Genomic DNA, 26,776 nt, shown 5'->3' on the forward strand with positions numbered 1-26,776 from the left:
ATACTTGGTCCTCAATCTCAATATTTTCCAATTAGCAAGTGAAAGAGAATTATTGATTAGGAAAGAAGAGTAGATCCAGATACATTGGTTCTAAGTTCTGCGACTTTCCTGGATTCTGATGCGAATCTGCTTCTGCTTTTTCCTCCCCCATTTGCCAATGCTTGTAAGCTACCCCACCCCTCTCTTTTTCCATCCCTCTGTCCATCTATCTCTCTCTTGCTCTGGGAACTGTAGTATCCCTTGTCATGGGCAGCTCAGGGAGGGGTATGGGGGGAAGGAATGAAAGGTCACCGAGGACTTGGAGCAGAACCAGCTCTGAAAGACCAAATTCCAGGCCCTGAGAATGTCACTAGTGTCAGATCAAGGTTAGGAACAAGAAATTGGGGCTGACATTTAATGGGGGGGAGGGAACGGGAAAAAGAAACTGCATAGAACTTTTTGCTTGACCCCAAAGTTGACCACCCCCCCATTATAAAGAAAGAATAAAATTTTTAAAAGCTTAGATGTTATACCAGTAGCTAACTTACTTCTGAAGAGGGTGTGCACAAAGAGGAGACAGAGAAAGCCAGCCCTAATGACAAGGACAGGCTCTGGAATGCTGACAAGGGGAATGACTGAGCAGCAATTTCGTTTTCCACATCAGAGTAGAATTTACATTCAATTCAGGAGCCCTGAGAGGAATTTCCCCATCTCTCCTTTGGCCCCCTGAATCTTCTGACTGGAAATATCTCTGAGCAGATGCAAATGTCAACAGTGGGGAGATCTGGTTGACAAAGAGAAGTAGCCTTTGTATCTCACTGCAGTTGAAAAAAAAATAAAATTCCTAGTTTCATGGGCATGACTGCCCTTTTGTCAAAGCAGGGATCAGGGACAGGCTGGGGTTTAAGTGGAACAGGCTCTTCATCCAAAAAGGCATCTTTTAGTGACTTGGCCAAGGCTGGAGGAATGGGGCCAAACAGACCCCGTGGAGGTTGTTTCCAGAACAAGAGAGGGTGAAGCTCACCTCTTGTTTCCTGAGGAAACTGCAGCCATGTGCTAAGAACCACCTCTGCATTCAGGAAAGGATGCATGTTTGAGGCTTCGCTGGTGGCTCAGAACTTGACTGGTGGCTCAGATGGTAAAGAATCTGCCTGCAATGCAATGCAGGAGACTGGGGTTTGATCCCTGGATGGGGAAGACCCCCTGGGAAGGAAATGGCAACCCACTCCACTATTCTTGCCTGGAGAATTCCATGAACTGAGGAACCTGGAGGGCTACAGTCAATGGGAAGTAAAAGGTCGGACCGGACTGAGCAACTAGCACACTTCACAACTGAGCAAGGATAAAACCAGTGCTGCCTGCTGTCTACTACCTCTGACAGCTCTGTTGACAACCCTATTACTACCTGTGACAACTACCTGCAACATCTTTCCGGACTGCAACTGCTGGTGTGGTGACTGGGGTCCTGGGCTCCGGGAACTGGTGTGGTTCCCTGTGGCCTCTGTTGCTTAGAACCCATGCAGCTTCCAGCAGTTCCAGCTTCTCCACATGGAGGTGACCACTGAGATCTGGGATTCGAACTCATGGTGGAGGAATACATTTAAGAAAAAGTGGCATGACACATGCCTCATCCATCATCATGATTATTGGTGAGCATTCATTTGCAGCTCCGGGTCTGTGTCATGCTCTGTGAAAGTGAGTGAGAGCAACACATGGCCCCTGCCTTGGGCTGCCCGACATGTGGTTAGAGAGGGGCACGTGCTTTTAAAAAGGGTGAAACCAGGGCTTTTTAAAAAGGTGAAACATAGAGCCAGCACCCCAACCTCCTCTTATTAAATATGCGTGTGTGTACAGACATACTTTGCAGTTTTACATAAATATGTAAATATACAAATACAAGTATATTCTTCTTTTTCGTTCCAGGACCCCTCTCACCCCCAGACCAAAATTCATGGATGCTCGAGTCTCATACAAAATGTCATGTGCTTGCTAAGTCATTTCAGTCATGTCCAACTCTGCAACCCTGTGGACTGTAGCCCTCCAGTCTCCTCTGTCCATGGGATTTTCCAGACAAGAATACTGGAATGGGTTGCCATGCCCTTCTCCAGGGGATCTTCCTGACCCAGGGATCGAACCCACATCTTCTTCAACTCCTGCATTGCAAGCAGATTCTTCTACCGCTAAGCCACTGGGCAAGCCCATAAAATGTCATAGCATTTGCACATACTCTACAAACATCCTCCTGCATCCTTTAAATCACCTCTAGATTACTGGTAACACTTAATACAATGTAAATGCTAAGTAAATTGTTGTAAACGCAATGAAAATGCTATGTAAATAATTGCCTGTGATGGCAAAGTCAAGTTGTGCTTACTGGTAACACTTAATACAATGTAAATGCTAAGTAAATTGTTGTAAATGCAATGAAAATGCTATGTAAATAATTGCCTGTGATGGCAAAGTCAAGTTGTGCATTTTAGAAATTTCTGAAATTTTTTCTAAATATTTTCTATCCAAGTATGTTGAATCTTCAAATGTGAAACCCAAGGATACAGCCAACAGAATGTCACCCAGAAAGTAAAATTGGAAAGTCTTTTCTCAATGTATTGACTCAGCTCTTTAAATGAGTTCTTTCACAGTATACATTTTACTAATTTCTAAAATTCTGAACTCAGAGAAACAAAAGAACTCTGGAAAAACTGAATTGGTCATTGGGGTAAATACAGGTCCGGGGCCTCCCCCATCATGAGGAGAGCGTGCATCATCTGCAGTGTGACAGGGCAGGCGGCTGAAGCTCTGGCCGCTGGGCCACCTGCGGCGGAAGGAGAGGAGACCCTCATGCTGGCCACCACGTGGGGACTGCTGGCTCCCTGACGAGGTGGAAAAGGAAATTCATCTCATTCAACTTCTTTGTAACAGATGGATTTCTGATATTTTCATTGGCATGGAGGAAGGGGTCTCTTACCTAATTTGACAGTTTCCTGCCAAGCAAAACCCTTTCTACAGAAAGAGTGTCAGGCACAATTTCTTGTGCCAGTTGTATGCAAACAAAAAAGGAGCAAAGGCATTTTGCTCACCATCCAAGTCTACAAAGGTTAACCTGCTGCACTGCCTGACCTACAGCGCACTCATTGTTTCAGACAGATGAAGGCAATAACAGGATGCTCTGTGCTTTGGACCAACAGGCCCTTAGATAGGTAAGTGCATTTCAGGAAGAATTTCTTTCAATGAGGACTTCCCTTGTAACTCAAATGGAAAGAATCCACCTGCAATGTGGGAGATCTGAGTTTGATCCCTGGTTTGGGAAGATCCCCTGGAGAAGGGAACAGCTGCTCACTCTATTATTCTGGCCTGGAGAATTCCATGGGGTTGCAAACAGTTGGACATGACTGAACAACTTTCGCTTTTCTTAATGAACCCTGCTTCTTGCAGCTTCTGATACTTGGAAAAACACTATAATCATTAACTTGAGATATCTGTTTGCTTGTTGTTTTTGTAACAAGCAAGACGTATGCCTGATTGGATGTGCATTCTAAGTCACTTCAATTGTGTCCAACTCTGTGCCCACCAGACTCCTCTGTCCATGGGATTCTCCAGGCAAGAATACTGGGATGGGTAGCCATTTCCTTCTCCAGGGGATCTTCCCCAACCAGAGACTGAACCTGCATCTCCTGCATTAGCAGGCAGATTCTTTACCACTATCCCCACCTGGGAAGCCCACGCTTGATTGGATGTATTCCCTAACAAAAATCCTATATAAACTAGCCTTCCCTCTTACTTCTTTGTTTTATTTTTTTTTTTAAACCTTTTTTTTAAACCTTACTTCTTTGGAGCAGTTCCTCAGAGCTACTAAGAGGCTGTCCTGGGCTCTAGTCCTCAGTAAGCACCTGAATAAAATCTAACCATAATTTTCACGTTGTGTGTTTTAATTTCCACTGGCAGATATTTCTTATGACACAATGACTATATATGTCTTAAAAAATGGCCTTCGTCTTTTAAAGCCTGTATTTTTTAATGTAGAATTTTAAAAAGATCTAGGAAGAAAACTTTCATGCATTTCAAGTGCTGTACAGGATGCTTATGATACTGAGGATATAGATGTCTACCCAACCCTCTCACAAATGGGTAAGATTTATTATCTCACCAGTTCCTGCCTTTGGGCTCTATCTGACCAGTTCTTCTACCATAATATACCAATCAGGAGTTCATATAGTCCACTCTTTCATTAGTAAAACTCTATTTTTTAAGAGGGCTTTCCAGGTGTCTCTAGTGGTGAGGAATCTGCTTACCGATGCAGGAGATGCAAGAGACGTGGTTAGATCCCTGGGTGGGGAATGGCGCCCACTCCAGTATTCTTGCCTGGAAAACTCCATGGACAGAGGAGCTTGGAGGGCTGCAGATTGATTTGCTAACAGTAAACTTAGTCTCTGGCTGCTGATATAATTCTGTTAGCAAATGATTAATCAGGAAATAGAGGCTGTGCAGAATTTTAGAACTTATTAATATAAAAAATATTGCTCCTACAATAGAAGATTATGTAGACTATATTTTCGTGTCTAACTTGCACACTGGAAACAAAGTCATGAATTTCTAATGCTCAGAGGCTGTTCCTTATCTCAGCCTAATTTTATTCAGATCAACAGGAATTTCATTTTAAGCTCACACTTTTTTTTTTTTAATCCTCTAGTTCCTAGATTGGGGCTTAGAAGTTCTAATTCTTGAGCAGGCGTCTGTCCTGTAAATTTGTTTTCAATCAAGCAGAAAGAAGGACCCTCTGCCAGCTTTGGTATTTCTTCTGTATACAAGTAATGTGCCATTTTCATTGGTCCTGGACACAGGCAAATTCCTGGAACGGCACAATGTCTTATAATCTCCAAGATAATTAGCAAAGTAAGATAATTCAAGTTCATGAATCAGCTGTTCATTGACTGCCATGCAGTGATATTTCAGAGTGACAAAGGAAAGAGAAATTCCAACGCAAGACATTTCCACTGAAATAACCAAAATTACCATGACAACTAGAGAAGGAAATAGCAACCCACTCCAGTATTCTTGCCTGGAGAATCCCATGGACAGGGGAGCCTGGCAGGCTACAGTCCATGGGGTCGCAAGAGTCAGACACAACTTAGTGACTAAACCACCACCATCATCACCATGACAACTGCTAGCACATCCTGCACACATAATTGTTCATAATTAGTATGGATGAGAGGGTCAGCGAGCACATGGGTTCATGTTGTCCACAATGCAAAGTCACAGGGTGGTTGACTTGAATCCCATCCATTCCATGCTGGCTGTAAGGGAAGGCTCCAAGCCCCAGATGGGCCATGGTCATCCTTTCCCTTCAGATCAAAGTATAATTTTCAAATAACTAAACATCAGATGCTCATATTCTCATAGACTGAGGGTATATCCAAGGTTTATTTATTTAACTCAGTATAGAGAAAAATTATAGGCAAAGGATGGCAAAGCTGGTTTAAAGGAGGATATGACAAAGTATAAGCATATACATATAAACACATTCAATGGGAAAGAAATAACTGCTTGGGCCATATCATATTTACCATATAGGAAGTATTTCCATCTCTAGTGGACAGAGATCATTGGCAGTTTACCAATCTTGCATCAAACTAACATCTAATTTTACAAAGTCTGGCAGTAAACTGTAAGTCCAATAGTTATTACTTACTAGAACATCAAATGATTCTTAGGTAGGTTTGTTGGACAAGGCTGACCTATGGCATTTACTCCTTTTGTCATTTTTCCTCTTTTCTGACGTTTTTTCTTAACAATACCTGACTCTTAGAATGTTGAAGAAGGATAACCTTATGCATAACAAAATAAAATGACTCATTATCCTAGTCTGATTTTAAGATTTACCATTAATAAAATGGTTATCACATTTGATCTTTTCCAAACCCTTTGATTTACTGTAAAACAAAACCAATTATTCTGAATCTAAGAACTTTATAAAGGCATTTCTCCCACTGTACTTGTTTGGGTAACATGAGCAGTTCATCAAGGAAATAATTTACACTTAATGGATGGTTACAATACATCATTAATAGGATCTACTGCTTGAATCTGGAGGGGAAAGATAATGAGAACAAAGGTCCCATATTTGAATCATTTATCAGAACAATGGCCAAAATCTTGGCAGGAATATGTCAGAAGCCCCTTGTTAAAGGCAATGCTGATCATGCCAGGAAAATAATTTCTTGCTCTTGGGTGGGAAGAATTTTCATTCACTATTATTTTTCAGACATCATTTATCAAGTTTAGGAAGTTCCCTTCTCTTCCTAGTTTGTTAAGAGATTTTATCCTGAATAAATATTGTATCTTACTAAACGCTTTTTTCAACATCTATTGAGATCATCATATTTCATTAATGCATCATCGACTCAATGGACATGGGTTTGGGTGGACTCCAGGAGTTTGTGATGGACAGAGAGGCCTGGTGTGCTGCGGTTCATGGGGGTCGCAGAGTCAGACACGAGGGAGTGACTGAACTGAACTGAACTGAACTTTACTTTGAGATTCTTGTAGATTCACATGAGGTTTTAAGAAACCATGAGAGGGATCCTGAGTACCCTTTACTCAGTGTTTCCCCCGTGGTAACATCCCCCCAAACTACAGTACGCTATCACCACCAGAATATTGATATTGATACAATCCAGATACAGAACACTTCTCACCTAAAGGATTCCTCTTGTTACTTTTTGTAGCTACACACACTTTTCTTACCTACTTTTAGATTTTCTGTTGCACTGATTTATTTGTCTACCCACCTCTTCCAATACCACACATTCTTGATTACTGTACTTCTGTTAATAAAATAAGTCTTTAAATCCAATAGAATGATTGTTTTTACTTTAACTTTTAAAACTGTTTTAGTTATTCTAGTTGTTTTGCATTTCCCATATGAATTTTAGTATATGTTGTCTACATCTATAAAAAAAATCCTGCTGGGATTTTTATTGAAAATGTTATTCTAAAAAAAAAACAGAGAAAGTGTTATTCTTGTGACCTGCCTGGCTCCTCTGTCCATGGAATTCTCCAGGCAAGAATACTGGAGTGGATTCCATTTCCTCCTCCGGGGATCTTCCCAATCCAGGGATTGATCCCAGGTCTCCTGCAATGCTGGCAGATTCTTTATCATCTGAGCCACCAGGGAAGCTCATAATTAAAACTGAGTATAAAAAAATTAGTAAATGTGGTGTTGGATGTTAAGTAGACTTATGGTGGTAATCATTTCACAACATATATGAATATCAAATCATTATGTTGCACATCTGAAACTAATATAATATGTGTCAACTCTAACTCAAGTTTTAAAAATTGAATATCAATTTGAGGAGAACTGACATTAATAACATATTGAGTCTTCCAATTCATGAATGTGATCTGCTTCTCCATTTATTTAGAACTTCTTTGTTTCCCTTCATCATCATTTTGTATTCTCTAGCATGTAAGTCCCATACATGTTAGATTTACACTTTAGTAGTTCATTTTTTGAGCAATTGTAAATGGCACTGTAATTTTAATTTTGGTGTCCACAGGTTCATTGCTATATATAGAAATATAATTAATTTTTGAGTGTCGATTTTGTATCATGAGATCTTATTAAACTCATTAGTTACATAAAGAGTTGTGTTTTTTCTTTTTGTAGATTCCTTGGGATTTTCCACATAGACAGCCAAACTATGTTATTTGAAAATAGAGACAGTTGTTTCTCTTTCTTTCTGATCTGCACACCTTTTATTTCCTCTTCTTTCTTCCTTGTGTTGCATGAATTTGAGGTTCTTGCTTTGTCAGGAAAGAATTCAGAGATGAATTGATAGTAAGAAGTGGATATATGTAGAGAAAAACTCTCCACAGTCAGAATGTGTGGGCCGTTTCAGAAGATGAGAGGCCTTGGTAAAAACACTTCACAGACAGAGTGTGGACCATCTCAAAAGATGAGGGAGAGTGAGAGGGCTTCAAAATATAGTGTGGTTAATTTTTATGGGCTGGTTGATTTCATAGGCTAGTGAATAAGAGGATTATTCCAACTATTTCGGGGATGGAGAGATTTCCAGGAATTGGGCCACCATCCACTTTTTGGTCTTTGAAGGTCAGCCTCAGAGCAGTCACGGTACTACTAGTGTATCATTCAGCTTGTTGATGTTTTACAGTGAGTGTACACTGAAGCTATAGGTCTAGAGGAAGATGAATATTCCATCTTGGACCTAGTTGGTTCTGATTTTCCTCATATTCTGTGGTCATGTCTCTCTTTTAAAGGCTATGCCCTGACTCCTTCCCTCCTGCTTCACTTGCACTGGCTAGAGTTTCCAGTACCATATTGTTTAGTGGTGAGAGTAAACATCCTTGCCTTGTTCCTGACTGTGGAGGAAAACATGCAGTTTTTCACCACTAAGTATGTTGTAGGATTTTGTAGGTGTTCTTTACCAAATTGAGGAAGTTCTCTTTTATTCTATTTTTTCCTAAAGGTTTTATCATGAATAGGTGTTAAATTGGTGAATACCTTTTCTTTATTGATTGACATGTGATCATAACAAGCAGGGAGTAAGAGCTTTTATAGGCAGAGGGCGAGTGCTACATTCAGAAACAGCACAGCCAGCTCTGGCAGTCATCTTCAAATCAGTCATTGGTGGTCTGACCTGCATCACCTTGGTTATTTTAGGTACAGTTAATCTTCAGTTCCAGGGTCAGTTTGTTTTCATTTCTTTGAGGGCAATTATTGGAATTGTGGCAGTTTATTTCATGAGTGTAGTCTGATCATCATGATGTAGTTAACTTCTTCCACATGGTGGGAGTTTCATTATCTATAAGACAGCTCACAGGATATGGCTCAGAATACTACCTACAGTCTTTGAGAAGGAACTAAAGATCCTTGACTGTACTTAGTGAGTATATTCTTAATATTTGGTCTCCTTTGACTGTTTTCCTTTGTTTCTGCATGTTCTCATTTCTTTACTTAAACTTTTTCCTTGACTGAAGTTTTCCACAGACTAAAGGCAGGCAGAGGACATGGCATGGGAGAAGGGTCTTGCTCCATTCTGGTGTCATAATTTCATCAGTTTCAATGAAATGTAAACCTCTCTGCCTTTGCATCTCTTTACCTTCCTCCATTAAATATTTTCTACATACATTTGTAACCACATCAGACAGTACATAAATTTTTGTCCTCAGTTATCAAACATAATTTGAAAAACTAAAGAAGACAGAAAGTCTGCTATATTTACTCATATTTTTGCAATGCTCTTTCTTTCATCCCGATGTTCTCAGATTCCTTATTCCTTCAGTTTAAAGAACCTTCTTCAGCTATTCTTGTAGGACAGGTATGCTGGTGACAAATTGTCTTAGTTTTCCTTCGTTTGAAAATGCCATGTTTGCCTCTCATCTATTGAAGGATATATGCTTCTGTGTTGACAGTTCTTTCACGTGTCTTGTGTAGCTTTCCTTGGTTGATCTTTTCTGGGATTTGCTTAGCCTCTGGAATCTCTAGGTTTAGGTCTTTTGTCAAGTTTGAGTTATTTTCAGCCACTATTTGTTTGAGCTCTGATATCTTTCTTCTTTGCTTGCAGGATTTCCATTCTCTTGCTTTGTTGGTGGGGATAGAAATCTAGGCTCCTCACATGGTCTCCTTTGGCAGCAGGGTGATGAAAGTTCCTTGTTGCTGAGTACAAAGAAGGGTCTTGGCTATCTACTCAGGCTTCTCTGATGTCACCTGGGGGCAGTCACCTGGGAGCAGTCCTCACCTGGGAGGACTGGGGACCAGGAGCAACTTTCTGTAAACACTTTGGGGATGATTCACTCTCTTCATTATGGTGATTGTTCATAAATGTATACAAATGTCAATAGTACTCTAAATACCCATTTTAAATATGCATTTTATGCTAATTATGCTATCTGACCTTAAACTGTTAAAGCTTTTAAAAAAGGATAACCCCAAAGGTTATGACTCTCTTGCCATGTAAGAGTCTCTTCATCCAACTCAGAATTCTAATTTCTTTAAAGTAACCTTTCTTTCACTGACTATATGTACTTGAGACTCAAATTCTCTCAATCACATTTGTCATCCTGCTGATTCCCTCATTAATAGGTTAGGCATGTGCTAACTGTATACTTGAAGGAGGATTATGTTTTCATTTTACAAGTTATCCTTTGCTAACATTTACACCTATAAAATTAGCTTTGTTTAAAATATCCATACAGCACTTCCCTAGTGGCCCAGTGGTTAAGAATCCACCAGCTAATGCTCCGCACATGGGTTCAATTCCTAGTCTGGGAAGAGTCCACAAGCCCCAGAGCAGTGAAGCCCATGTGCCACAGCTACAGAGCCCACACTCTAGAGCCTGAGAGCTGCAACTACTGATCCTGCAAGCCCTAGAGACCCTGCTCTGCAACAAGAGGAGCCACTGCATTGAGAAGCCCACATCTAGAGAGTACCTCCCACTCACCACAACTGGAGAAAGCCCACATGCAGCAACCAAGACCCAGCACAGCCAAAAATAGAAATAAATTGTTTAAAAAATAAAATATCCATACAAATTCTTCTAGGGAAAATATCTAAAGACTTAAGTCTGAAATACTCTTTTATCTCCCTCCTTCTACCACTGACTATATGGAAGCAATTGCTTTACGAAAAGATTTTTGACAACTTGAGGATTCTTAGTAGTACACTGTGAACTTAGGGATAACAAATAAAATTTCATAACCTAAGGCATTATGTGGAAATGAAGATGAGACACATGAACACCTGTTTATTTCAAGACCTATATTAAGATTTTTCTGGAGATTTGTTGGGAAAGGTGGTGCAGAGTCCAGGAAAACAGTATAAAGCAGAAAACTTAGTTCTTGTTTAGTCACTCAGTCATGTCTGACTCTTTGTACCCCATGGATTGTAGCCTGCCAGTCTTTAAAAGGAAGTGTGTATAAAAAATTGAGGGTATTGATGACTTGTACTTTGGTATTTGGACTCAAAATAATTATCACAGGGGTAATTATCTCTGTGTTATGCACTCAAAGGAATAAGCCAGATGGCAAAGCAATGGACAGAGATGCAGGAGAAAAGGGACTAAAAAGAAAATTTAGCAAGAGAGAGAAAGTAGAAGAGGGTTTGAATAAACGTATTTATGTTGACTTACCATTAAAGATGAGCTTCCCATGTGGCACACTGCTAAAGAATCTCCCTGCCAACGCAGGAGATGAGGGTTCGATTCCTAATTTGAGAAGATACCTTGTAATAGGAAATAACTACCCTCTCCAGTATTCTTGCCTGGAAAATCTCATGGGCAGAGGAGCCTGGCAGGCTACAGTCCAGGCTACAGCCTGGCAGGTTGCAAAAGAATTGGACATGATTTAGGGACTAAACAACAACCACCATCAAAGATAGGGAACAAACTTTTGAAGCAAGAAGCTTTCAGCCTATACAGATGAGGACCACAGCTGTCTGAGAAAACACAAGCAAGAAAGGATTCTGTAAGGTGTGTGGACTCCCCTCCCTAGGGGCTCAGCTCCACCAGACCACTTGAACATACCCTCAAGGGCAGATGACTCAGCAGACAAGCTAAAAAGTATTCCAATGAAGCACATCTGAATTGAAGTTTCAATCTGATCTGGCTTGGTCTCCAGGATCTGGCAACTCTATCCATGGAAAATATTATAGGCCTAGATGGAATTTCCCTCTTTCAAAGATGATTTATGAGCAAAATACATAACATCAGATCTGTATATAAATATTACCCTCCCATCTGTTGCTGCCAGTCCCCTGGGGTCTAGTGATGTAAATAAATGCAATAATAAGGAGTATATTTCAATTGCAACTATACTTTAATAATACTGCAAAAAATATAAATCTAATATCATGAATAAAGGATATTTACTTTCTAATATATGTAAAAAATACATTTCATGATAAGAATTGTTCCAAGCATAAGAAAAAATTCAAATAATTGTAACCTAAAATATCAAACAAATTAAACATTGGACACCGAGAGAAAAAAAAGAGCTCAAGCAAGAAGTTTTTTAAATAAAGGTTAATAAGAAAAAGTTAAAATTGACTTAGAAGGTTTGATGAGGAAGTAATTTAAGATAACATAGAACCATTACAGTAATGAAAACCACATTAGAAGCTTCAAGAGTAAAAATAGAGATGGTTGGAAACAGACTCAAGGCAAAAACAGCTTTAAAAAGATCACATAAACAACATGGAAAACTAGAAAAAGTTTTGGAGAGAATAAAAATGTAGGAAAGCAGTTTAAGAAAATTCAACACGTGTGTAACTGGGATTTCTGAAAAACAGAAGAAAAATATATTGAAGTTCTGGTGGTGCTGGGACTTCAAGGATAAAAGTGTGAGGAAAAAAAGTCAAGTTGCTTAGAAGAAAGAAAATGGACTGACTTCAGTGTAGTTTTGAAAATAATTATTTTCAGTGGCAGAATACAATGGAGACATATACTGATGATTTGAGGAGAAAAATCCTGACTCCAGATGTTATGTATTCAAATTATCCTTCACTTAAAAGATAAGAGAAATATTTTCTTAAGCTTGTATTCTTAGTGCATATAGCATCTCTGTGTCCTTAAAAAAAACAAGGTTGATAAATCAAATCCAACTGCTGAATTTAATGCAGAATTCCAAAATTGAAGCCATATTGGAAAATGCTGTATCTATTCAGATTAAATATCTAATCTTTCATGGTATGAGAACAGTTGATACTGAAATTTATGCATATTAAAGATGTTGGCATATATATATACACACACACACACACATATGTGTGTGTGCATGTGTATGTGTGACTGTGTGTGTATACACACAAAAGTAACCACTAGAAGAAATAAAAAGAAACAATAAAACTTTTAAATTACTAAGAGGAAAATAAGTACACCCCTCTCCAAACACACCATTCACCATTCACCTAAGCACATAGACACTCACACATACACAATCAAAGTAAATAAAACATTAAATTTTACATATATATCACATATATGTATTACAACTATAGATATCAAATTTGTTAAAAGACCTAACTTCTTTGTTAGATCCAAAAGCTAATACAATTGCACACCAAAGTAAGAGATATATTAAAATTTACAAGTGTGAAATTAAAGGTTAAATAAGATTAATCATGCTATTGTATCAATGGCAATAATATTTGAATTTAAAGCAAAAGATGTTAAAATTATAAATTAACTCACTTTTCAATAATGCAGGGTATATTCACAATAAAGGTTAAAATGTCAGGGGACTTTATGGACCAAATAATACGTATCAACAAAACACAAAAGAAAAGATCTACTCAAGATACAAAAAAGAAGTACACAAAATTAAAGTATAATGGGAAATAACCCATTTCTTTCAGTATATCACAAAGTACAAATACCTGCCAAAATAAGAAACACAGAAAATTTAAGCAATGCTATTAATAATTTGTGTTAAATGTGATTTAAGTTTGTGTATTATATATACATAAAGTTCTGTTTCTTATAGACAAATATGCAATAATAAAGTAAATAAATAATAAAGAGTACACTTCAATTGCAATTATGCTCCAACAATGCTGAAAAAAAGTATAAATCTAACATGAATAAAAGCTAGTTGCTTTTTAATATATGTTAAAAATACATTTCAAGATAAAACTGTTCCAAGCAAAAGAAAAAAAAATCAAATGATTTTAATCTAAAATGTCAAAGGAATTAAAGCAAACATGGGACACTGAGAGAAAAAAAGAACTCAAGGGAGAGATCTAGTGTGTCTACCTTTAAGCATCTATCCAGCACTGAACTCATGAAACATTCATAAAAATTGACCACAGACAGGCCACAAATAATTTTAAATAGATCCCAAAAATAAAACTGGTAAAACTCACATTCTGCACTTAGAAAGAAACAAGAGATTGATAATATGAAATAGAGAGGTGCCAATATGATTCCCTTGGAGGAAGAATAATCTTTTTGACAAATGGTTCTGGGACAACTGGAATTCTTTCACACAAAAGAATAAACTTAGACCACTAATTCACACCATACATAAAAATGAACTCAGTGTGGACCATCAACTTAAATGTAAGGCCTAAATTCATAGAAATCTTAGAAGAAAATATACGGATAAGTCTGCAAATCCAGATCTGTGGATTTGGCCACAGATTCTTAGATATAAGACTAATGAAACAAAAGGAAAATAGATAAACTGAGCTTCATCAAAATTTAAAACTTATGCGCAATAAAAAAACATTATCAAGAAAGTGAAAAAACAGCACACCGAATGGGAGAAAATAATGGCAAATAATATATCTGTGAAGAGCCCAGTATCCAGAGCACATAAAGAATATACAAAGAACTTGTTCAACTTAGATAGAAGTACTAATCTACAAAAAGGAGTGAAACACCAAAAAGGAAAACTATATGAGTAAACTTAGAACATTTTAATTTTTTTCACTTTTTGGCCATATTGCATGACATGTGAGAGAGCTTAGTACCCTAACCAGGGACCAAACCTGCGCCCACTGCAGTGGAAGCCCAGCGTCTTAACCACAGGACCACCAGGGAAGTCCCTACAATATATTTTTCTTCTTATCTAAATGTTTGCAAATACAATTTTCTGTTTGAATGAAAATAATAACAATGCAGTATAGGGTTTATACTTTGTAAAAATAGAATGTTTGATAATATCATGAAAGAGAAGAGAAATAGATGTACATCACTGAAGATTCTCATACTGTTTGTAAAGTGGAATAATATCACTTTAAGGTAGTTGGTGAATTAAATATGCACACTATAAAGCCTAAAGCAACCACTAGAATAACGAAACAAAGCATTATGGTTAACAAACCAACAAAGGAGATAAAATAGAATCACCAAAAGTACTCATTTAATGCAAATGAAGGTAGAAAAAAGAGAAGGGAAAGAAGACATATAACAGAGCAAATAACACCATAACGTGTTTAAATCTAACTGTACCATTTCCATTAAATATACTTGACCTAAACACTCCAGAAGATAAAAATTGAAGGTGTTCAGAATGGGTTAAAAAGAGCAGTGCACCTCACACAATGTACTCAACTACATGTATATAATGCTTCCAAGAAACACATTTTAAATATGACACAAATATATTAAAAATAAAAGTAATGAAAAGATATCACACGAACCCTAATCAAAGCAATCTGAAGTAGCTATATTAGTATCAGAAAAAGTAGATTTCAGAGCAAAGAACAATATCAAGAAAAAAAAAGTCATTTCAGAATGATAAAGAGGCAACTTCATTAGGAGGACATAGTAATTTTATACACATATGCCCCCAAATAGGAGAACTTCAAAACCAAGAAGGCAAAAATAGAAGTGCAAAGAGAAATAGACAAATTCATAGCTTTAGTTAGGGTTTCAATACCCTCTCTCAATAACTGATAGATTAAAGAGGCTAAAAATCAGTGGTACATAGAAGACAACACAGTCAACTAACTGAACCTGATAGACATTCATAGAATATTTTACATACACACAACTGAAAGCATATTCTTTAAGTGTGCACAAACCATTTAGCAAAATAATGACATCATGGACTATAAACAAGTCTGAATAAGTTTTAAAAGACATGAGTCATGCATATTTTATATTCTCAAATCACAATGGAGTTAAATTAAATCAAGGAAAGGAAAACACCTGGAAAATCACCAAACACTTAGGAGCTGCCTACTGCACTTTTAAATAACCCATGATTCACAGAAAAGAGCAAAAGAGAAATTAGACGGTGTTTTAAACTAAATGAAAATTTTAAAAAACAGCATATTAAAATTTGTGAAATGATATTAAAATAGTAGTTAACAAGACATTTATAGTACTAAATATCTATATTAGAAAAAAGGTCTCAAATAAATTATCTGAGATTCCACTTTAAGAAATTAAATAAAATAGCGAAGGAAACAAAAATATAAGCAGAAGAAGGAACATAATAGAGAACAGAACAGAAATCAACTAAATGGAAAACAACAAAAAAAATAGAGAAAATCAATGAAACTAAAAGCTCTTTCTTTGAGACAGATCAATAAAATGGATAAATCTTGAATCACATTCAATAAGAAAAAAAGAGAGAAGACACAAATTATCAATGTTAGGAATGAGAGATGTCATATTAGCACAGAATCAAAATGTAATAAATTTATTGTAATTGTAACAGAATGCTGTGAACAACTTTATGCCAGCAAATTCAACAACTCAGATGAGATGCATAAATTTATTGATAGACACAAGCTACTAAAAATCACTCAAGAGGAAACAGATAATCTGAAAAGCCCAGTGTTTACTACAGAAATTTATTTTGTAATTAAAATCTTTCCCTCCTTACTTTCATACCCTGGATGAGATCCTGGAAGAGAAAAAAAGGACATTAGGTAAAAACTAAGGAAATATGACTGAAGTGTGTGCCTATTAATAGCATCAATATTTGTTCTTTAATTACAACAAATATGTAAGATGTAATATTAGAGAAAACTAGATGTGAGTTTTATGGGAACTCCTGGTACTATCTTTGCAAGATTTCTGTAAATTTAAAACTCTTGAAGGATAAAATGTCTATTATTTTAAAAAACTAATAAATAATATGGTGCTCCTTCATACACATGTATACACACAAATCCCTCCCACAAAGATAACTCTATGTCAGAATGACTTCAATGGTGAATTCTACCAAATATTTAAGAAAGAAATAATGCAAAGCATATACAATTTCTTCCAGAAAATTGAGGATGAAGAAGGTACACTTAACTCATAATGCTGTTATCATTTCCCAGTACCAAAATCTGAGATATTCTATGGAAACTACAGACTGATAGATCTCATGATTATGAGTACAAAAATTCTAAATAAAATTTTAGAAAATCAATCCAGCGATACAATTGATCTCATAATTTGTGAATGCCATTTGTGTGAATTTATCTTCTTGCTAAAATTTGCTAGCAATTCCCTAATCAATAGGAGGAGCAGAGAGAGTTGAGTCTCCTGATAGACATTCTCAGCTGAGATTCAACAAAGAACTGCTCTCTTGTCTCATTTCAGCTCTCATCTGTAAGCAAGGGTTCTTTTTGCAGTATGCTCAGCACTACTTAAAAAATTTTTTTTTTCTTCATTGTGTTAATTGTGGTGATGGCTCCATAAGTGTATATGTCAAAACTTAAATTGTATACTTTAAATATACACTTTTTATATTGTTTGTCAGTACTATATCTCAAAAAAGCTGTTTTTAAAAGGCTATGAGGGCTTCCCTGGTGGTTCAGTGGTAAAGAATCTGCCTGCCAATGCAGGAGACACAGGTTTGATCCCTGGTCAAAGATCACATATGCCAGAGAGCAACTAAGTCACTACACCACAACTATTGAGCCTGTGCTTTAGATTCTGGGAGCTGCAAATACTGAAGCCTACATGCTCCAGAGCCCACGCTTCGCAACAAGAGAAACCACTGCATTGAGAAGCCCATGCACTTAGAGAATGGCCCCCACTTGCAGCAACTAGAGAAATGCCCGAGCAGCAACAGAGACTCAGCACAGCCATAACTAAATAAACAATAATTTTTAAAAATCTATGAGATACTAACAGAGTTGCTTCCCAAGTTAAAATTCATAGGTGTGACCTTTACATTGCTAAATGAGAAATAATGACATAAATTAGTCAAAAATTAACCTCCAGAAATAAGAAAAATAGTAATCAAAAATGAATCAATAAAATCCAAAAGAAGAAGTAAATACAGAAAAAAGATAAAGAACAGACAAATTTCAGAATTTGTTCATTGTAAATTCCAGGGAAAGGCTGCTGCAACTACCTAAGCTTATTAATAAAAAGAGAGGGAAAGCATAAACACAGAAAATTAGCACTGTGTATAAGAATACAGTTACAGGGCCAGAAAAAAAAAAAAAGAGATGTTTAACAGGACACATTTATTGATTTGTGCTAATAAATTTGAAACCTTGATTAAACTGATTTTCTAGAAAAATATAGATAATAAAATTTGCTTGGATAAAACATGAATAAAATTGACAAGCTTTTAGTTAGATTTACTAAGAAAAAAGAGAGAAGCCTCAGACAAAAGCCGAAATTAAAGAAAAGAAATTACATTGGATACAAAACAAAATTTAAAGAGATCAACAAAAGTAAAATAATGGTGAAAGTTCTTAAAGTGTTATTGCCTACATTGCCAAACCCATGTACTTTTCAGATTTCAAAGAAAATATGATTCTGATTATATTTATATTGTTTGAAGCCTAGAAAAAGTAAAGAAAGTGAAAGTCACTCAGTCGTGTCTTACTCTTTGTGACCCCACGGACTATACAGTCCATGGAATTCTCCAGGCCAGAATTTTGGAGTGGGGAAGTCTCCCACTCCAAAGAAGAAGGGAAAGGCTCCCTTCTTCAGGGATCTTTCCAACCCAGGGATTGAACCCAGGTCTCCCACATTGCAGACAGATTCTTTGCCAGCTGAGCCACGAGGGAAGTCCAAGGATATGGGAGTGGGTAGCCTATCCCTTCTCCAGCAGATCTTCTAGACACAGGAATTGAACCGGGGGCTCCTGCATTGCATGTGGATTCTTTACCAGCTGAGCTACCAGGGAATTCATTTTATCTTAGTTTATTTTTCCCAAAGGGGAAGGATGGTGCCTCCACCTCAGAGATGGTAACTCAGGGAGATGAGGAGCATGGAGGCACACAGCAGAGGCCAGCTCCCTCAACTCTTCCAGGGTCTCCTGCATTGCAGGCAGATTCTTTACCAACTGAGCTATCAGGGAAGCCTCAGTCAGTTCTGTTCAGTCGCTCAGTCGTGTCCGACTCTTTGCGATCCCATGGACTGCAGCACGCCAGGCCTCGCTGTCCATCACCACCAGCTCCCAGAGTTTACTCAAACTCAAGTCCATTGAGTCAGTGATGCCATCCAACCATCTCATCCTCTGTCATCCCCTTCTCCTCCTGCCTTCAATCTTTCCCTGCATCAGGGTCTTTTCAAATGAGTCACCTCTTGGCATCAGGTGGCCAAAGGATTGGAGCTTCAGCTTCAACATCAGTTCTTCCAATGAAGATTCAGGACTGATTTCCTTTAGGATGGACTGGTTGGATCTCCTTGCAGTCCAGGGGACTCTCAAGAGTCTTCTCCAACACTATAGTTTAAAAGCATCAATTTGAAGCCTAGAGGCTTCCAAATTTATACAATGAAACTGACATAACAGTAAGTTTAGTACTTGACAAAGAGAACAAAGAAAAGTGAAACCCAGAGTTTGGCAGTATGGATATCCCCATTTAACAGATGGAAATCTTTAGGTTTTGAAAGCTCAGGAAATTTGTCCTGAGCCATATATTGGGTCAGAAATAGAGTTGGCATTTGAATCCTAGAAATCCATGGGGTCACAGAGTTGAATATGATTTAGCAACTAAACACAACAACAAAGGCAATATTAAAACCTAAATTATCAACTGCTATTTAGCTGTAAAAACCAAAAGCATTTCCTTTAAAGTCAGGAGAAGACAAGGATACTCACTTAGCCCTCTCTTGTTTAATGTCATTCTAAATACTTGGCCAAAGCAATTAAATTAGAAAAAAATATTAAAGTAAGTGCAAAAAATTAAGCCACAAAAGTACTGTAAACCAAATAGGTAACTTTTATAGAATTTCCCAAATTATAAAAATATTTTCTAAATATACTGTAAATTCCAGACATCACAAAAGAAAAGACTGATACATTTGGCTCCATCAAAACTTTGCACAGAGTAATGTTGGTGGGAATGTAAATTGATACAGCCACTATGGAAGATGGTATGGAGATTACTTAAAAAAAACTGGGAATAAAACCACCATATGACCCAGCAATCCCACTCCTAAGCATGTACCCTGAGGAAACCAAACTTGAAAAAGACACATGTATCCCATTGTTCATTGCAGCACTATTTGCAATAACTAGAACATGGAAGCAACCTAGATGTCCATTCACAGATGAATGAATAAAGAAGTTGTGGTACATATACACAATGGAATATTACTCAGCCATAAAAGGAATGCATTTGAGTCATTTCTAATGAGGTGGATGAACCTAGAACCTATTACACAGAGTGAAGTGAGTCAGAAAGAGAAAGATAAATATCATATTCTAACACATATATCTAGAAGAATTTATTTATAGGGCCACAATGGAGAAACAGACATAGAGAATAGACTTATTGGCATGGGGAGAGGGGAGGAGAGGGTGAGATGTATGAAAAGATGTATGGAAAGAGTAACATGGAAACTTACATTACCGTAGGTAAAATAGATAGCCAAAGGGAATTCGCTCTATGGCTCAGGAAACTCAAACAAGGGCTCTGTATCAACCTAGAGGAGTGGGATGGGGAGGGAGATGGGAGCGGAGGTTCAGAAGGAAGGGGATATATGTATACCTATGGCTGATTCATGTTGAGATTTGACAGAAAACAACAAAATTCTGTAAACCAATTATCCTGCAATAAAAAAAATTAATTAAAAAAATTTTGCACAGAGAAACAAAAGAAATAGACAAATACTATGGCATCATGAAGAAAAATTACTCACATTACATATAACAAAGAGAAAATACCTTAATATATAAAAGGCTCATGCAAATCAACAAGAAAAAAATGAGCAATGCTTTAGAACATGGCCTGCAAAGGATTTGAATAAGTGATTCAAAGTAAAAGAAAACAGCAACTATAGGAAACTTAAGAATAGATGCTCAACTTCACCACTAATATTTTTTTACACTAATTTAACAGATGCTAATCTAAAACATGATGAGATACTATTTCATACCCATCAGATTAAAAGCTTGACATTATCTAGTGTTGGCAAGGACCTGGGTAACTTTTTCAAGGGGAACGTAAGTTGGTATCAACTTCTTTGGACAGTCATTTGGCAATCGTTTTCAAAACGTTAAATATGAATGACCTTTGATCCAGCAACTTGATTTCTTAGGAATTCATCCTGCAGAAATGCAGTATTGGCATAATTGTACAAACACAGGCCCAGACACACACACACACACACGCACACACCATTGTAGTAAATGCATTGCTTTTGGGAGATTTTAATATTAAGCTCTTACTGTTCTTGTTAGGTATGAACTTTTCAGTAGCATTCTGAAATAAAACTGAATGCAAGCTGTCTCCATATCTCTAAAGGAAGGTATTGTGTGCTGAAAATAATTGCTCATTTGCATCCAACCTGTTGACGACTTCACTGGAGACTGGAGACTTCCACTTTCTTTTGTGCAAGCTGAGAAAGCCACCAGGGCTTCCTGGCCAGGCAGAGGACTCTAATTTACTTCTGGGAAAAGAAAGACGCAGCATTTTATAACTACTTGCTCCGGGACCGCAGACACAGGAATGCTTTTGTGAAACACTCCGTGGATATCCGGCAGCAGCTGTGTGGTCCCACTGCCTGGGAATGAAAACTGGCTCTGAGGCAGGGTAAATCTCTTTGAGATAAGGAACAGTGCGTTAGTAATGGACTGTTGCTCAGCAGCCAAGCCGAGCTGCTTCTGGGAAGAGAACTACCGCAGCCTGGGTTCGTTAGCAACACAATCTGAGAGACATGAATCAGTTCCAGGGGACAGGTCCCCAAGTGTGTAGTCAAAGGAGAGAACTCTTTACATATTTACAGAAGTTAAAATATGTTTTCCCTTTGGTTTTCGATGTAAAAAAATGAATTGTGAAATGCTATACTTATGGTCTTTAGAGGCTTCCATGATGGTTCAGTGGTAAAGAATCTACCTGCATTGCAGGTGATACAGGAGACACAGGCTCCATCCTTGGGTTGGGAAGCTTGCCTGGAGGAGGAATTGGCAACCCACTCCAGTATTCTTGCCTGGAGACTCCCATGTATAGAGGAGCCTGGTGGGCTACAGCCAAAAAGGTTGCAAAGAGTCAGACACGGTCTTTAGAAAAGCCTGTTAAATTTAGAATGACTTGTCGAATTTGCTGGAATTGGATCTTGTTTAGATGTTGGATAAATAATAATCAGTATTAATGGACAAACATCTCAAGATTGATATACTGGTCAAAGTAGGGATCTGGCATTTAAAATAATCTTAACACATTTTTTGCAAAGTGAATTCCTGGCTATGATGAGCTGTCTTAGGTGGCCCTTTCTGTTAAGGCAGAGCAACAACTGGACTTCTCAGATTATTTACTAAGAGTAAGTCAATTCTGAATAAAATGCCACCATCATATTCCATACGTGAGGTGTCATTTTCTCATGTATCTCAACAAGCTCGCAGAAGACAAGCTCCTCTAAAGTAGACTTGTGGAGGTAATCAGACACTACTATTGGACTCTAGATTTTTTTCCTTGAACACTTGTTATTTGCTGACAATGTGTAAGTTTTGGTTATCACAGAGTCACACACCTGGGAATGGCAAATGTGAGGCGCTGTAAGATGCCATCTGTAACCTGCACAAACCTGTACCATCCTATTCTTATTTTTAGGATGGTCTCCCTGAGCATCCAAACCCCCCTGCCAAGTACCCAGTCACCTAATTCCAGAGCCCTGCTGCATATTGTGAATCTTCAACCTGGGCTTTTCCTGAGATGGCAGAAAATGCACAGGAGAGAAGCCCCCAGAAATCCTCTTTCATCTCAAAGCCTTGTCGACTAAAAAATATAGTCACAACCTGAAAGTAGAGAGTTATTTTATTTGCTGGAAATGTTTAGGACTCAAAGTCTAAGAGATAGCATCTCAATAGCTCTGAGAAAACTGCTCCAAGGAGGCAGGACCTGGAGTCAGGCTGTGTTCAAGTTTACAACAAAAGGGAGCAGGCAGAATCAAGTTAAGGAATGTAGCATTCTGTGTGTGGGAAGATGCAAGCCTCTGGGCTCACTGAATTCATTCCTTTCCTATTCACCTCAGCTCTCTGCCGCCAATCCTCTTTCCTTGTTCACCTTGCTTCTTGCATTCCCCTAGCTCCTCAGCAATCACCGTGGCTCGTGGCAGCATCCCCTGGATGGAAGTTTTGGGAGCCCTCATTCACATTTGGAGGCCAGAAATCACTGATGGCTGTGACAATTCTTGTTTATCAGTACTGGCAGGAGATATTTTCATTTCACAGCCCTATTTGTTTATCCCTTGCCTTCAGCCTTCACTTGCAACGGACTGACGAATGTTCCTTCTCAGTTTCCTCCTTCCACCCACTGCATCCCATTCTCCCTCCGATGGCTCCAAGCCATTTCTACATTTCTCTTGCAGGAGCCCCTGTTCTCTCTCACCTTCATTAATTCAGCTCATTCACTCACTTCTTTTCTCTGCCAAACAGAGACTGGCCAATGAGGAGAAACACATTGTACCATAGAGAAAGGAAAGAAAAGGTTATACATACAATTATTTTAACTTTTTCCCCGTCAAAGGGTAAAGAGTTTCCCGTCAAAGGGTAAAGAGTTTCCCATCTTCTTTTAATTTTTTGAGCACTTGCTATATCACAGGGGTTGCCAGGGTTGGGGAGGTTTGAATAAAACACAATTTCTGTCCTTGAAGAGTTTACTGTTTCCAGCTTTGACAACTCAGACAAACCTCTCTAGAAAAAAGAAAGTTAGTTGTTGGTCTAAATAAAGTTGGTTTCTCTCTTACTCAGCAGGTCATTATTTTTCATCATTCTGAGGAGCACCCATCTTCCTAAGTGTTCTAAGAAGACAATTCTATTCGAAGCTGGTACTCCATCTTTTAAAAATTTCCCCCAGAAGATTCTACATTGGCAGTCTTAGGAGTATCTTTGGAGTCTATGTGTTCCTATCACTTTTTATGATGTTGGTTTCCCAGGAGTTGAGATTATGAATAACCAGTAAGTCAACAAAAACAGATGGTAAATTCTAGAATCCTTATTCTCCCCCTCTATGGCTTTCCAACTAAATAAGAAATGTAAACATATCTTCTAACTTGCTAACAAACCATTTGCTTTTGAAAGGATCTTAAGGTTTTAGAGAAACAATGAATTGAAGGTCTGGTGCTTGGAACACTTGAACTTCAGATGTCTTCCTTTTAAAATGTAATTCACAAGGACCAGTGCTTAGAACATTTCTTTAGTAGTTGCCTTTTGCTCACTGGTATACTTTTCACCTTTTGCAGATCAAGAAGCATAAGTAAGTGATTGGGAAGAGTCCTAGTCAGGAAACAGCATGAGACTACAACTGTGCATTGTTCACCAGCTCTGAGCACTGACCTGGCATGTATAATGAATTTGATAATTATTTTCTTTAATGAATAAGTAACTGAAAGAAAAGGAATCTGGGGATTTTACTCTCTGCCTCCCTGTTTTTCATAATCACAACACACTCTACACCATGGAAAACCCTTTCAAGTGTAAAAGACAAGATGTAATCTTTGTCTTTCTTATGTAGCTTCTTAGAGACGGTCATTGGAAACATAGGCTGGCATGGAGAAACTCTTCTGGAATGAATGGCATGCTGAATGCTGTGGTTTCACCCAAAATATCATGGGTTGGTTAGAATTCTTTTTCTGTAGATAATATGTTCAAAGGATGGTGATGACAAAAAGTATATTAGGAAACCTTCTGCAGCATATGTTACCCAATTTTGCCACATTCTTTTCTCTTGAACAGGGCAGTGGTACCCATGGTCCGTAACTCTGCCTGTTTCCTTAAGAAGTGAGGGGCATTGCCTGTGTTGATGTTTACTGACAGAAATCATGTAATGTGTGGTTGTAATTGCTCAAATTGTAAATATTATAAACCCAAACAAACCTCTACTGAATTGCTTTGTTTTTTTAGGTCATTCTTCCCAAGGGTTCAAGTTAAGTGAAGTCTCTCAGTCATATCCAACTCTGCAACACCATGGACTGTAGCCTGTTAAGCTCCTCCATCCATGGGGTTTTCCAATCAAGAATACTGGAATGGGTTGCCATTTTCTTATGTAAATTTTAAAGTGAATCATAACATTTCCTGCATGTAAAATTTGAAATTCTGGAGATTGTTCAGTTTTAGGGGTTGATTTGACTCTACACTTGCAAAAGCATCAGTAAGAAGATTCCAGGAATGCCAAACAAAATTTGAAACCTTCTTTGCTTAAAAAGAAAGGAATAGTAACAGTGACTGCAAGAAGATCAAACCAGTCAGTCTTAAAGGAAATCACCCCTGAATATTCATTGGAAGGATTGATGCTGAAGATGAAGCTCCAATATTTTGATCACCAGATGTGAAGAGCCAACTTGCTGAAAAAGACCATAATGCTGAGAAAGATTGAGGGCAAAAGAAGAGAGTAGTAAAGGATGAGATATTTAAATAGCATCACCGACTCAATGAACATTAATTCAAGCAAACTCCAGGAAATATAGAAGGACTTTTTGTCTCTACTTTGTCCTAGAATCCACTCTCCCCCTTTGCTTAATTTTTTTAACTTTTTATTTTGAGGTAATTGTAAACTCACAATAAGTTGTAACAAATAATATAAAGAAATCTCATATACCATTTACTCAGTTTTCCCCAATGGTAATAATTTGCAATACAGTGTCACAACCAGAATATTGACATTAACAAGTCAAGATACAGAACATTTTCATCATCTCAAGGATCCCTTTTGTCACACTTTAATAGCCACACTCATCTCCCCATGTTATTCCATTCCCATCTCTGACCCCTGAAAATCACTAATCTGTTATCCATTTCTACAATTGCATCATTTCTAGAATGCTGCATAAATGGAATCACGTATATCACTTATATGTGGAATATATAAAAATGATACAAATGAACTTATTTACAAAACAGAAACAGACTCATGGACTTAGAGAATGAACTTATGATTGTCTGGGGTAAGGGTGGGGAGGCGGGATAGTTTGAAATTGACATATAAACACTGCTATATTTAAAATAAACTATCTTTCCATGAAAAAAACTATACTTCAATAAAAAAAGGGAAACTTTTAAAAAAGGAATCATATAGTAGTGTATGCAGGGTCAGGAAGCAACAGTTAAAACTGGACATGGAACAACAGACTGGTTCCAAATAGGAAAAGGAGTACGTCAAGGCTGTATATTGTCACCCTGCTTATTTAACTTCTATGCAGAGTACATCATGAGAAACGCTGGGTTGGAAGAAGCACAAGCTGGAATCAAGATTGCCGGGAGAAATATCAATAACCTCAGATATGCAGGTGACACCACCCTTATGGCAGAGAGTGAAGAGGAACTGAAAAGCCTCTTGATGAAAGTGAAAGAGGAGAGTGAAAAAGTTGGCTTAACGCTCAACATTCAGAAAACTAAGATCATGGCATCTGGTCCCATCACCTCATGGGAAATAGATGGGGAGACAGTGGAAACAGTGTCAGACTTTATGTTTTTGGGTTCCAAAATCACTGCAGATGGTGACTGCAGCCATGAAATTAAAAGATGCTTACTCCTTGGAAGGAAATTTATGACCAACCTAGACAGCATATTAAAAAGCAGAGACATTACTTTGCCAACAAAGGTCTGTCTGGTCAAGGTTATGGTTTTTCCACTGGTCATGTATGGATGTGAGAGTTGGACTGTGAAGAAAGCTGAGCGCTGAAAAATTGATGCTTTGAACTATGGTGTTGGAGAAGACTCTTGAGAGTCCCTTGGACTGCAAGGAGATCCAACCAGTCCATCCTAAAGGTGATCAGTGCTGGGTGTTCATTGGAAGGACTGATGTTGAAGCTGAAACTCCAGTACTTTGGCCACCTCATGTGAAGAGTTGACTCATTGGAAAAGACCCTGATGCTGGGAGGGATTGGGGGCAGGAGGAGAAGGGGATGACAGAGGATGAGATGGCTGGATG

Source organism: Muntiacus reevesi, chromosome 10 (assembly GCF_963930625.1).
Source record: "Muntiacus reevesi chromosome 10, mMunRee1.1, whole genome shotgun sequence".
Taxonomy (NCBI): domain Eukaryota; kingdom Metazoa; phylum Chordata; class Mammalia; order Artiodactyla; family Cervidae; genus Muntiacus; species Muntiacus reevesi.